Source organism: Haliaeetus albicilla, chromosome 3, assembly GCF_947461875.1.
Source record: "Haliaeetus albicilla chromosome 3, bHalAlb1.1, whole genome shotgun sequence".
Taxonomy (NCBI): Eukaryota; Metazoa; Chordata; class Aves; order Accipitriformes; family Accipitridae; genus Haliaeetus; species Haliaeetus albicilla.
The window spans coordinates 62487481-62502048 of record NC_091485.1 but is presented as its reverse complement, the minus strand read 5'-3'; the positions used below and the strand labels follow the sequence as shown (position 1 = coordinate 62502048).

At 41.5% G+C, this 14568-nt stretch overlaps 1 protein-coding gene across 5 annotated transcripts in view; it reads left to right on the top strand.

Moving 5' to 3' along the window:
* The window catches only part of SAMD12 (sterile alpha motif domain containing 12), a 178115-nt gene that overhangs the window by 97586 nt on the left and 65961 nt on the right, over positions 1-14568 (top strand). The gene's annotated exons all lie outside the window — the stretch shown is intronic.

Sequence of the window (14568 nt, the reverse complement as noted above, 5' to 3'; positions counted from 1 at the left end):
TGAGGTTTTTTGTCTTTTTCTAGAAATCTTTCCTTTAGGTGCAGAGTTGTTTTCAGCTATCATCATGAAAACAGTGTTTTATTTTCTTCTAATCCTAATAAGCTCTTCCTAGTGTACTATTATTGTTTACTGATATTTGCTTGCTAGGATTGTTTGTTGATAAATTTTCTTTCTCCCTTCTTAAATATCAGCTGCTGTGATAAGCACTAAAATGTGTGACCATTGCTTTGTCAGCAACTCATGTTTTTCTTTATTATACCATTACTGCTATTCTTGAGATCTCTTTGATTCCCTCTAGTAACAGGAATGTCACTGTGGAAACTTTACTGTACTTCTACATGTCTTAGCTGATCACATGATAATTCTGGTATGAGAATATATATTTTACTTATTTCTTCAGTGTTTTCTCTTGATCTGGATGATCAGAACCCAGGCTATTTAGGTGAGGAATGTGAACAGATGCTGTGACCAGAAGAGAGGAGTCCTTCTATCAAGGATGTCTCTAGGAATTAGGAGCATCTAAAGCTAGTGTCTTCTTTCAGTTTCTGCTGCTTATAATTAACTTGGCTAGCATCTTTGGGAAAGTCTTTAGCTGACTTAAAACTTGATCCATACTCTTCATGCACACAGTCTGTATCAATTCTAGCACAGTGAGCAAATAGCAAGAGTAGCTACTCTACCAGGAAGAATGTAAATTTATGTCTACCACTAGCCATGGGTTGGTTTTATCCCAATTATCTCCCTTTGAAAATCTGAGACCTCAACTTTGCTCTTGGTTTTGTGAGGGCAAATGAAGGAGTAATGCTCCATTGATTTCAGCGAAATGTGAAACTAGTTAAAATGAGAACAGGATCAACCCCATTTTTTCTCTACAGCATGAGACTATAAAGCCCATTCAAATCAATGAAGGGTACCAATGACTTTGCTGACCTTTGGATCAAATCCATAAACCTTTTTAGTAACTTAATTAAAACCACAAATACAGAAACATAAGTGTTCTGTTTCCTAATCCAACATAGGTCTTTCTAAAATTGAAAAATATGATCCCTTGCCAATTTTATTGTATCAAAAATACAATTTTGATATTTTATTCTCTTTAGAATTTTTTCTTAACTAGATAAAGACTATTTTTTGCTTGGTCTCAAAATCTCTTTTGATGATGTGCACTGCCTATGTTGTTTGCAATCCTAATTTCATAATCACTATTGAAAATGAAACCCACAAAACTTGCTTTTATCTTACTCTTTTTATGCATGTTCTTTACTAAAATGGCATAATCAAAGATAAAAATGACTACACTGTCTTTTAGCTTGAGCAGTTTGAAGTGTCTTTGTTGCATCTTACATTAGCCAGCTAAAAGTTAGGTGTCTGGTTGAACTCATTGCTTGCATTACTGAAATAATCAATGAAGAACGACAGCTACCTCCAGAGATAATCTGTGCCCTTCTAAAACAGGTGCCCATGATAGGTGCAATGCATTGCCCTCTGGAGGTTCCTGCCTCTGTCAGCTGGAGGACTCGCCATCTAATTTGGGATAGCTAAAATTAAATAGAGGAAAAGTAGCTTTTCCCATTTTTTGCTTCTCAGCATGAAGCATAGAACAAATGACATTACCCACTTTTAATTTGACACCAGTCTTCTACTGCCTTAGTTTATTAATTGTATTGTCTTTACCTGTACCTGTTAGCAAAATTTGGTTATGCTATGCCCTTAAATGGATTTTTTTTGCTACAATTGATAACATTGACTTTCATATTCTATTACTTTCTACGAACATTTTTTTAACTGAGCTAACTACTGCTCACTGGTAGTAGAATTAAAGCACCAACCAAAGAGGCTAAAATTAATGAGTTACAAGTTCTGGGTTAAGGGGTTTGGGGGTTGTTTTCTTACTTGTAATTTAAATGGTCCTTTAGTCTGAAGCAGACAAGGACTCATTTTATGTATTGTCTTGGGATAGGGTTATAACTTACCTGTGCTTTGGCAGTTTTTCTCAGACATGAATGCTTTAATAACTACAGTTAGACAGATCCTAGTCCTCTGAGTTCTTCCCTTCATCTGGATGTGCTTGAGCCTGATACAAATATTAAACCATCATTATTATTATTATTATCTTTACTACTTTATGATTGTGGCTTTTGTTGCCTCTGTGGAGCTGGGTCCAGTCTTACACAGGAAGGCCAGGACCAGGCTGAGACCCCCAGGTGAAATGCTCATCGGGAACTGAACTTTTGCTTTATAATTCAGAAAACTTACTGAAAACTTCTTCCCTTTCATATGATTAATTAGTACAGGCAATAAAGGTGTAAGTCTTTTGAAAACCATAAACTACATAGTTTCAACTAAATAGAAAAGCTGGTAAAACCTATCAAAAAATGACTTGAAATAGTAACACAGAAGAATGACTGAAAAACCAAGTTTCTTCATATGTCTTTTGTTTGGGCTTTCTGTGTCTCCCTTAAAGCTCTCTTGCATTCTCATGCAGTTCGTTTGTTTTATCGAATGCTAAAGCCTTTTACCATCTGCCAAAAGGTTTTATTTTGGGGTTTCCTCTTATGTGGGAGGGTGGTTTCCTCCTTCCCTTCGTGCTAGTTTCATTGCTATCTTTAGGACTCAGAGCCTACTGGAGACCTTCCTGTCTCCCTTTTATTACAGTCTCCTCCTTCCTTGCTGCAAGTTCCTGCTCCTGGGGGCAAAGAAGAAAACAAGAACTGAAGCTGCCTTTTTGAGCTGCCTGGCTGATGCAGACAGCTTTTGTTTTAACCACAGGAGTCCAGTTCCTTGAGAGCAGGGCTGTGCATACTCAGCGGCAATGTTCCCTGGGGTGGGTGTTTTTAGGAACAGTTCCTGTGTGAAGGGGTGCATAACTGCCCCGTGCTTTGGCTACTGAGTGCAATGGGCTTCTGAAAAAGGGCACTGTAACCTGTAGCATTTACTCCAAAAGCAGTTTATTCCTTTCTATTTATTAGTCTTTTACCTCAGCGCATTAATCCAACCTGTTCTGCCATTCTTAAGACATTTATAGCCATAGCCCTTTAGTTTCTTCCTTTTATGGGAACTTTTAGATGTTTATTTTTTCTATGAACATATCGATTTCCTATCTGTACCTTTCTTGTGCTGTAGACAAAAAGAAATCAAATTGGAGGTGTTATACTGCAGAGGGATAGAATTGCATCTTTTGTTTTTCCTTCCTGAGAGCAAAATAAAGTAGATTCCAGTCTGAGTTTTTCAGCATAGCTCTCAAGGATGCAGGGAATACAGCTGCAGTGGGATGTGAGTATCCAGGTGCCGAGCCATGAACATGGCAGGAGGAGGCTGCAAGTCCTGATCAGGCACCTCCATTTAAATCTTTGCTGTGGAGCTCTTCAGGTACCTGCCATCATCTCTCCTCAAAGTAGATGCTATGTGGGGGAAAGAAAAGGTCCCGCCTTTTCCCTTCAGCCTCTGCCTGCTGGGAGTGAGAGCAGTCTCTGTCTGAGGAGCGTGCAGTCCTGTTACTGCCTGTCCTAATTTGCTGTACAGCTGAGCCTGTGACCGGAGGCAGTCTGAATGTGGAGGGTGCAGGCACAGGGAGTTGCGCTGGGTGTCAGATCACCTCCTGAGAGCTCTGCCAGGATCCATATCAACCACATTATGCCTCTGCTGAGTGCATTTCTGGCTTTCCTTTTTTGATTTTTTTTTAATCACTGGTATTACACCAACCAGCATGTCAGGTAGTAATAGGAATGTAATATTATTTTATTTGTGATTAGCTCATCTCTTGGACTCTGAGATGTTCTAACCTCTGTCCTTCCATCATCACCCAGCTCTCTTCAAAGCTCTATCCTTTAGTTTACTTACTCCCCCTTTGTAATTGAGAACTTTATTGTTGATCACCATAAAAAATTGTCAGTGCTTAAAAAGAAATGATCCATCTTCCATCCCTTCAGTGCATCTATTTTTTATGACTATAGGAATCTAATGAAAGGTTGAAATAGGGGGAGATGGGGAGGATGAGGGTGTCCCAGGGTGTTACCTAAATGTCTGATCTACAGATGAAAAGGGATGCTGGGATTTCTGTTCAGGAAAGTGCCAGTAAAACTGCCTATTTCTTAGCACTGGATATTTTAATGACATTCAATTCCAAACTCCAGGTACAGCATTACACAGAGAGGTCAGTGGTGCCCGTTTCTAACAGCAGAATGGTGCAACATAGCACAGCAGCCTGAGATGGCATTCTCCCGAAAAATAAGAAGGCTGTGTGAAAAAATTTCAAGCAGGAGACACACATATCTCCTCATTTAGAAAGCAAGGCATTGTACTTCTGAATAAACACAGTTTTCCATGTTCTGTCCGTCACACAGATGCACACACATGCACATACTCTAATTAGATAAAAACGTAAACAGTAAATTAAGGATATGATTAAAAATTAAACAGCCACTGCAGAAACCATCAATAGTAAGTGCCTATTAACTTACATATAACAGCATGCTGGTGTGATAGCTTCAAATTGGCTGCTGAAACTGATTTGCAGCAAATAAGGCCAGCTTTCCAAAAGGATATTTCTGGGTTTCGGTAATCAGACCCTCAGCTCTGATTGCTTGTTTTGTTCCTTCGCAATTTTTGCCAGCCTTTTTAAGTACCTGATAATATGCATGACTTTTTTCAACTTTAGTGGGCAGTATGCTTAATCCTTCACCTCTGGTGCTTAGCAGAATGAGACAGTATGGGGCTGATCCAGCTTTGTCCCTTCTCATGCATTGCGAGACTTCTACGATTTGCCCCTCATCTCCATCCTGTTTTTCTGCAGGGCTTCACCAGAGCCCCTATCCATTCTCTGACCCACCTTGCTGGATGTTTGTTTATATATGTGTTGCATGATAAGCTGAAGGGCAAAGCTGATCTATACATATTCACCTGCCCATCCGAGTGCCACATCCACACATGCACACTTGTGATCTGCAGACCAACTCCATCTGGCACTGCATGGCAGAGGCTGCAGTTTCTGGAAAGGGCACCCCCCAGCTCCATAGTTCTTTTGCATCCCCTCTCATAACATTTATGCCCTACTGTCTTGTGCATCCTGCAAGTGGAGTCCTGTGTGTCAGAGGACAAGATGTTCGGCCATCTTGCTTTGTTAGAGTCAGCTTGGTTTCGAGCTAGAGCAAGTGATTCTCAGTACAACTGTTACAGCCTGGATTCAACACCGGCAGCTCAACTTTAGCTTTAAATCTTTAGGGGGAAGTTGAAACAAGGTTAGAGACCTCTCAAAATTGGGACTAGTCTGGAAGGGCTGAGCAAAGCAGGATCTTTTGCAGTGAGCTCTGTCTTCTTGGATGTTTGCTTTTCAGGTGGGTTGGGTAATATGGATATGTGACCAGTATACAAAAGAGCTTTTGCTTACTTGTTTCCTGCCTTCATATGGCCCAAACTGAGTGCTGCTCACTCCAGAAAGCAGCTGAACTTTGTGCTTGTTATCTGCGTCTCCTGTGTTCATTTAGGCTGGGGACCTCCTTCCCTCTTTTCCCCTGCCAGTCAAAAGCAAGAAATGAATGGGTGTTACTCAAGTTAAAGATATATAGCCCGCCCAATATCAGTGGGTTGTATATATCCTGTAAAAAAAATTTTTACTCTAATTCTACCTTCCTGTGAGAAAGTAGCACATCCCCTGAATGGCTGCCAAACTCCTTGAATGTGGCTGCAGGTGGCTCAAACGTTGGTTTTTGTTAAAACACAGCTGGGAGATGATTTCTGTCATGAACACCTCAGTCCTGTCAACTGTTTCTGTGCTTGTTCTGCTCCAGTTGGTATGGTCCGTATTTGGAGCCATACAGCGGGTGGCTCTTTGGTAGCTGCTAGCATTGTAGTTCAACGTTGGCTGCAGCCGCACTTTGGGAACTTGGACAAACAAGTGGCAAATACTGGAGCAGCTGTTGTCTGTTCAGGGTTGCCTTCAGTCACTTAGACCACTGACTTGCGTTTTGAGGGATATGAAGGCTGCCCTGGTTGGGGTATTCACAGTGGGAGTTTCTGGATATAGCAGGAGAGTAGTATCAGCACGGGTGGTATAGCTCTACGAAAGTGGAGGACGTAATAGGTGTGAACCAGGTCTGAGATGCAGAGTGGGGTGCCTGCAGCTGCTGAGAGCCACTGCTGGAGCCAGGATCCTGGATTGGGTGGACTCAGTATGGGCTTCACTCTTGCTTTCAGTGCTTTGTTTCCTGACTTTGCCAAAACCTTTCCAACATAGCTGCATCCCTGTCTCAGCCATCAATTCTCAGATCGTGAAGAGAAGGGAGAGGAAGCCAAGGGTACACAATGTGCCCAGGTGGAAGACAGAGAACAAGGTCGGAAACCCACTGGCATAGGCTGGTAGAGCTGAATTGCTGTCAGCAGCAGAGGGAAACCTCTCCAGAGTGGTCTCAAGTGTACAGAATACCACAGGGAACAATTCCTTCTCTTTCAATGTCACATCAGATCTAGGTGCTTAACAGATGTGCCAAACAGAAAATAAAATTCATCCATGCCCAGTTGTATGGGTTTTAGTATCTCTAGCTCCTATTTAGAACTATTCTCTTTATTGTCCAGCTTAGGCTGTGTATAAATAAGGAGGCAATATCATTTAAAATTAAGGGAAGACAGAGACAAACTGTTACAAGTGCAAAGCGATCTTGTGAGCTTTAAAAGCATTGTTTGGCATCTTCAGCTTTTTGGTTCAGAGCTGTGTCTGAGATAGGAAAAATGTCAAACAAGTCAAAGAGGCAAGGTTGAACCATACTGGCAGTACTGAAGCATGATTTTGTACATGTTACAGCTTGAATAGCTTGAAATTTTAAAACCTGTATTAGAATTGCAAAAGCATGAAATAGAAGCTTTTTTAAGCCAGCAACGTTTGCTCAAAAGTTACTGCAACACAGTCCTGAATATCAAAAGCTGATTTTATTCACATCTACCCCATTCCTGTTTCTGGCCCCCAGAACACGCTTGGATTTTATGGGGGATGAGGCAGCAAGTGCTTCTGCGGCTTTTTTCACAGCAAGGTCGTGGGGTTTTTTTTCCTTCCTCTTAAAAAAAATCAAAGAACTAAAAATTGTGTTAACATACTGCAGTATTTCCAACAGTTGCAAACTATGCAGTGCAAAGTGGGTATAAAATATTTAATGTGTTTTTAAATTAAAACTGTGCTTCATATTTACTTTTTTAAAGAAAAGTACATTGGATTTATTTGAACTTCAGACAGCAAAGTCAGATCTTACAGGTTCTTGCAATTATTTAAATTCATATTTTTCAATGTATAGCAGTGAGTATTTGCTGCTGAAATGCAAAGGAAGTCAGACAACAGAATTGGTGAAAGTCACTGGTTAAACACCTGTTGTTGAAGAGCTAAACTCTTTTTTTACTTCTGCAGGTGCAGAGATAATATCTTTTTCATGTTTGTTCAGCTATTTCAATTCAGTGACTAGTTCATTCAAAAGTAACAAACCACTTGGGAGAAAAAAAAGGCTGAAAAGCTTGTTTTCCTCTTTTAATCTATAAACAAAATCTGTGCAGTAGGGGATAAGATCTACCAGTTCTGCGATCTTGAGAAATATGGCAACCAGAACTGACATTCAGTTCACCATGGTAATGCTTCCTTGCTTAATGAGACTGATTACTTAAAAAGTATAATTATAAGCTTATTTTTGCCCTGATTATGTAGTTTATTTGGAAAATACAGTTCCTCAACATTTTTATTGCATTTCACTTTTACACAGAAAGATCTATTTTATAACTAGAACTTAACATGAATCCCAAATAAACCTACCTAGCATACTCTATCATTACTCATGCCCAAATATAATGAGAACGTAAGGAACAAAAATCAGTCAAGAGTTGTGTATAAAAGTGCTAATCCTGTAAATAAACATGTGTAGGCTGTGGTAACTGAAAAAGAAATGCCATATTTATTGATACATGCTATATTTGGATAAGGAAAGAGCAACAGACATCATCTACCTGGACTTGTGCAAAGCGTTTGACACTGTCCCACACAATATCCTTGTCTCTAAATTGGAGAGAAAAGGATTTGACAGATGGACCACTCGGTAGATAAGGAATTGGCTGGATGGTTGCACTCAAAGAGTTGCGGTCAATGGCTCGATGTCCAAGTGGAGACCAGTGGTGTTCCTCAGGGGTTGGTATTGTTTAACATCTTAACCAGCCCTGTTTAACATCTTTGTCGGCGACAAGGACAGTGGGATTGAGTGCACCCTTGGCAGGTTTGCTGACAACAGCAGGATGTGTGGTACGGTTGACACGCTGGAGGGAAGGGATGCCATCCAGAGGGACCTTGACGGGCTTGAGAGGTGGGCCCGTGAGAACCTCATGAAGTTCAACAAGGCCAAGTGCAAGGTCCTGCACATGGGTCGGGGCAATCCCAAGCACAAATACGGGCTAGGCGATGAGTGGATTGAGAGCAGCCCTGCGGAGAAGGACTGGGGGTATTAGTAGATGAAGAAATGAATGTGAGCCAGCAATGTGTGCTCGCAGCCCAGAAAGCCAGTCACATTCTGGACTGCATCAAAAGAAGTGTGGCTAGCAGGTTGAGAGAGGTGATTCTCCCCCTCTACTCCACCTTGGAGTACTGTGTTCAGCTCTGGGGCCCACAACATAAGAAAGACATAGACCTGCTCGAGCTGGTCCAGAGGAAGGCCACAAAGATGGTCAGGGGTCTGGAGCACCTCTCCTATGAAGACAGGCTGAGAGAGTTGGGGTTGTTCAGACTGGAGAAGAGAAGGCTCCAGGGAGACCTTATAGCAGCCAATTTTAGTACCTAAAGGCGGCCTACAAGAAAGACAGGGAGGGACTCTTTTAACAGGCAGTGTAGTGATAGGGCAAAGGGTAATGGTTTTAAACTGAAAGAGGGCAGATTTAGATTAGATGTAAGGAAGAAGTTCTTCACTGCGAGGGTGGTGAGGCACTGGAACAGGTTGCCAAGAGAGGTTGTGGATGCCCTCTCCCTGGAAGTGTTCAAGGCCAGGTTGGATGGGGCTTTGAGCAGCCTGCTCTAGTGGAAGGTGTCCCTGCCCATGGCAGGGGGGTTGGAACTAGGTGATCATTAAGGTCGCTTCCAACCCAAACCATTCTATGATTCTATGATTTAAATTTATGTCAACAAGCTGACAAGTTCAGTATTACATCTGGAGTCTACTGCCCACAAACTTAGGACAAGTAGTTTTTGTGTTTCTGGAGTAGTTAACAGAAGTATTGATATGAAACATCCAGGGGGTAAGGAGCATTTTAGCTATCAAGAACTATTAACAGAAAGCAGTTGTATGGAGGACACAGAGGAACAAGTACACTTTTCTGGTTTAGAGTCCAGGCACACGAAGGACAAAGAGGTAGCTAGGAGGAGCCAACATGGGTTTACTGAAGGCAAAACACCCTGATTGCCTTCTGTGATGAGAAAACTAACTGTGTGGACAAGGGAGGAGCAGTGCATGTTGTTGACTTTACAGACACCTTTGATGTGGCCTCCCACAGTGTCCTTGTAGCCAAATTGCTGATTTATAGAGCAGATAAGGAGACAAGAAGTGGATGGAGAACCAAGTGGCATCCCTAAGGGATTGATACAGGGGACAACACTGTCCGAATACCTTTGTTAGTGACCGTGATGATGAGACAGGGTGCACCCTCAGCAAATCTGTGGGATGTTACCTAATTGGGGACAGCACTTGATATGCTGGAGGGCAGCACTATCACTCAGAGGGATCTGGACAGACTGGAGAAGTGGGCTGGCAGAGACCTTAGGAAGTTCAACAGACACAAATACAGAGTCCTGCATCTGTGATGGAATAACTCCCTGCACCAGTACAGGCTGGGGGCTGTCTGGCTGGGGAGCATATTGCTGAAAAATACCTTGGGGTCTTGATAAATAACAGTTTAAATACAAACAAGCAGTGTGCCCTTGCTGCAAAGTAGAACAACAACATACTGGGCTGTACAAGCAGCAGTGTAGCCAGCAGGTCAAGGGAAATGATGGTTCCCTTCCATTTGGCAGTAGTGAGATGACATCTTGAGCAGTGTGTGCAGTTTTGCACTCAGGACAAGAAAGACATTGTCAAACTGGAGTGAGTCAATGGATAGGTCACTGAGGTTGTCAGGGGCTGGAGCAAATGATGTAGGAAAAGAGGGTGAGGGCTGGGTTTGTTCAGCTTGAAGACAAGGTTTGGGGGGTCTTACTGCTGTGTGCAGCTGACTGTTGGGGGGACACAGAAAAGGCAGAACCACGTTCTTCTCAGATGTGCACGGGGCCAGAATGAGAGGCAATGGGCACAAGTTGTAATACAGAAAATTCTAACTGAATATGGGGGGGGGGGGGGGGGGGGAGGATGGTCGAACAGTGGGATGGGCCCAGAGAATGTCCATCCTTGTAGATATTCCAAACTTGACTGGAAATGGCCCAAGACAACCTGCTCTAACACTAATCCTGCTCTGAGCAAGGGGTTAGACTAGAGACCTCCAGAGGTGCCTTCCATCCTGCACGGTTCTGTGATTGATAGATGCCAGTGTGTGAGCTAATTGCCAGAGCTTCCCTTTGTGGGTCACTCCAGGAAAAACAGGAACCATTGGAGACGTTTTATGTGATTTGCTTTAGGCATCTACTATGGTGTAAGCTGAATCTCACTCTGAGAGATCCTTATCTCTTCTCTGGAGTGACAAGCTGAACAGATGCCTACCCTTGGTCAAGTGAATCTTGTCTAGACTGTCTAATAAGAGTTAAAATCTAAAGAGGGTTACTTCTGTTTCTGAGGGCAAAGGAATTTAGTAAAGGAGTTTATGCTTTATTCTGAGTCATAAGAAGGAAGTGGTTGAGAATTTGAAGACAGAAGGCAATGTGAGTGAAAATGATCACAAAAGAGTTTCTGATCTGAAAGAGAGGAAGGAATGAGTAAAAGCAGCTGAATAATGTCAAAAGACTTTAAAAGAGCTGGTTTCTTTGAAGTTTGGAATAGATAGGTAAGGGCTGTGAAGGGAGGGAAAAGAAAGTTCAAGGGAACTAATGGGTTTTTGGAAGACAAGATACTACAGACATGGCAGCAGACTGTCCCATTGAAGGAGGAAGATACAAAATACCACAAGTACTTCAGGCCCTCTGCAATTACTTGAAAATCAGGAATACTACAACTAATGGGAACAGGAGAATGCATTGCTAAGGGAAAAATTTAATTAATTAATTAATTTAATGGATGAATAGCCTTTCTTGGATTCAGTTTTCCAAAACAGGTTAATCATGACGGAATGCTTGGAACAGTTAAGTTAAATAGAGGGAAAAGTACACAAGCTGGAATGGGGGACAGAGGTGAAATATATGGGGGGAAGCTGGACACAGTCAAGTCTTTGGGGTCTCTTGAAATTGACCCCTGAGTACCTGGGAGTCAGATGAGCCCATCCCTGAACTTTAGCTTTTATCTTTAAGAACTTGTGAAGGGTGAGGAAGAGTGAACTTAAGCACTAAAATGAGGAAGCCTGTCAGCTCAGCTTTGATACATGGTGAAATGCTCCAGAAAATTATTAATCAGTTTGTAAACACCTAGAGGATAATAAGCTGATAGAAAAACAGCCAGTGTGCATTTGTTAAGAAAAAAAATGTGTCAAACATCTCTAATTTCCTTTCCAAATGGAATAAGAGGTGTAGGAGATAGAAGTGGTAGGTATGTCTTTAGTAAGGCTTTTGCCAGTGTTGCGGAAAGCCATGTAGCCTTCTTACAAGTAAAGAGGGAAAAGATCATCTAGGTGAAATTACTGTGAGGCAGGAGAAGGACTGGTTGAAGTACTGTGTTCAAGGAATAGTTATTGTTTGCTTGGCAGATTGGGAGGGAGCCTGAAGTGCAGTGCTGTTAGATTCTGCCCCAGGTTGCGTGCTGCTCATGGTTTTCATTATTGTCTTGGACAATAGACTGGAGAGCGCAGTGTGCGAGGGACTATAAGCTCCAGGAGGCTTTGCATATGGTGGCGGGCAGGTTTAGAGTCCAATATGATCTTGATAAAATGCAGAAATGGTTAGAATGAGTAAGACGGAAATTCAGCAAATATAAGTAAAAAGGCCTGAAGTGAGGAAGGGAAAACAAGTGTATGTATACAGATGAGGGATATCTGAGTAAGTAACAGTACTGTGAGAGAGCATGTGATGTTGGGATATCACAAGCTGAATATGAGTCAGCACTGTGATACAGCTGGGGGAGAAAATGGGGAAGAGTCCAGACTTTAGTGTAAGTGGGAGTCTTGCATGTAAGCCATAGGATATCCTTAACTCCTTTCTGTTGGCTCTCTGTCGCTCTGCTGGGATAGTGTCCAGAACTGGCTTCACACCATGAAACAATATAGACAAACTGGAGAAAGCCAGGAAGAGAGCTGTAGGAGTGAGCGGAGATTTAGAAAAGACCAGTGAGGAAATATTGAAAGGGTTAGGTTCAGGATGCAAGGACAAAGTTGTAAAGAGACACAATCTTTTAGGTGTATTAAAGGATTTGTAATATAAAATCACAGTGGTGTTTACCCATGCCCTCTCTACCTACCTAAAGGTAAGAGGAAAAGTAATTAGTTGAGTTTGCACCTAAGGAGGTCTAGTCTGGGTATTAGAAATGTAGCATAAGGATATTAAAGTGGAGTATTTGGGGGAATGAGAGCAGAGGAGGGTTGTAGGTGTGAGGAATAGGTAACAGTCACCTGTGAGGATATTTGTCTTTGCCTCAAGTGGAGGGGTAGACTAGATTTTCTTTTTGAAGTCCACTTCAGTTCTATCTATGGTTCTGTCCACCAAAGGAAAACACAAATTAAAAATGCAAAACAAGAATAAAAATGATTTAAACCAAGGGTTCCTTTTTGTTAATTTGAACTGTGATTATATTCAGCACTTTACATAACCCTGGCTTAAATTAATCCCTTACGTTGCAGTGTTAGCATCTCCTATTTATGGAGGTCTTTTACAATGCCTTTTTATTTATTTAAAAAAAATGCTCCTTGGCGTGATAATCTCTTTGAGTATGAGTTATAGAAGTAATGATGAAGAGACTAAGATATTCTTAAAACTGTTCTGAGGTATTTGCTTTAATGCCTTATTTTTTCAGTAAATTGGCTGAATCCATACTGTAAAAACTAGACATCTCTTGAGACAATTTTTTCCAAATAAATACCAATTTCTTAAATAGGTAACACTTGCATAAAGAAATTTCTCCCCTCTAAAAATGAACTACTCTCCAAACACACAGCTCATCCAGACAGTAGCCTTGTATATCTTACTTTATCCAGTGCTGTACTGGTGACATTAATTCAATGAGGAGACCAGAATGGGAGCCTGCTAATTATTTTTCATGTTTGATTTTCTTCTCTATGAATTTAATGTAAAGATGGTTATGTTAAGCTAGTTATAGCTTGGCTTTTTATTTTCTGCTGCTGAGTGAAATCATGTAGAAGGATTTTTTTTTTTTCTTTTCCCTGAAGAATGGAACATTTGACCACAATTACCATTTTTTATATTAGATAGAGCACCTTGCTGTCTAGTACCACAAGTGATTTATTAGTACATAGGGCACACTGAGAAACAGTGTCTGACTAGCCAGTGGGACATAGTAATCACACAACACAATATATGCAGAATCAAATTATGTTTGATGTTTAATATTAACCCAAAGTGCAACATAAGACTTGAAACAAATTAACAAAAAAATCTTCAAAAAACGAAAGCCCAAAAGAAACCAGAAACCAGGTAATTGTTGGGATAAATGTTCATCTTACAGGAACTCTGTGCTGAGCAGAGTGTCCAAAGCAAGGGAAGAGCTGCTTTCTGCCCTTTTGCATTCTGCTGTCCCCGGCTATCCTCCTTCCTGTGTCTGTCTGTGCACATATGTGCCACCCACCTAAGGAAACAAACAGAATTGACTGGTCCCAGTGTGGCACTTCCATCCTTCAAGTTGATACTGACCAGGAGATCTCTTGTGTATAATAATAGATTATATACACACTCAAGACTTGTGCTTCAGTCAGTGTGGAGGGCACATGCTCACCTGCTGGCACAGAAGCACTATCATCCACTGAGCTCCGTTTAGCCAGGTGCTAAGCACCTCTCATCTGAGAAAAAAGGATTCTTAACAGCCACCGCTGAAGATGTTTCTGACTGGTATAATGTATTAACAGCAGGGATGAAAGAGTTAATTCATTTTCCATCCATAATTTTTTTCTTTGTAGAACTGATTTGACACAGTCTAGTAGGGTGCTGTTACTGAAAAATTGAAGCACCAGGTGTGATTAAATAAGATCACACGTTTCATTCCCTCTCTAATTTCACATCACCCTTCAGCAGCTGTATCCCTTTGCTTTCCTATAGTTGGAGAACGCGTTGCATTTACAGCAGGCAGCTTGCCGCATTGGTGGTGTGCCCCATTGGGCTGTTGTGAATCAAATCTGTTTGTGCACACAAATTATTTATTGTTTGGTGGACCAAACTTATTAATCTGTTTATTTCTCAAGAGTAGAAAATACAGAGTGCATTTGGGTAATGGAGACAAACCTAGCCTGATTCCTCAGTATTTCCAGAGGTTCATGCAT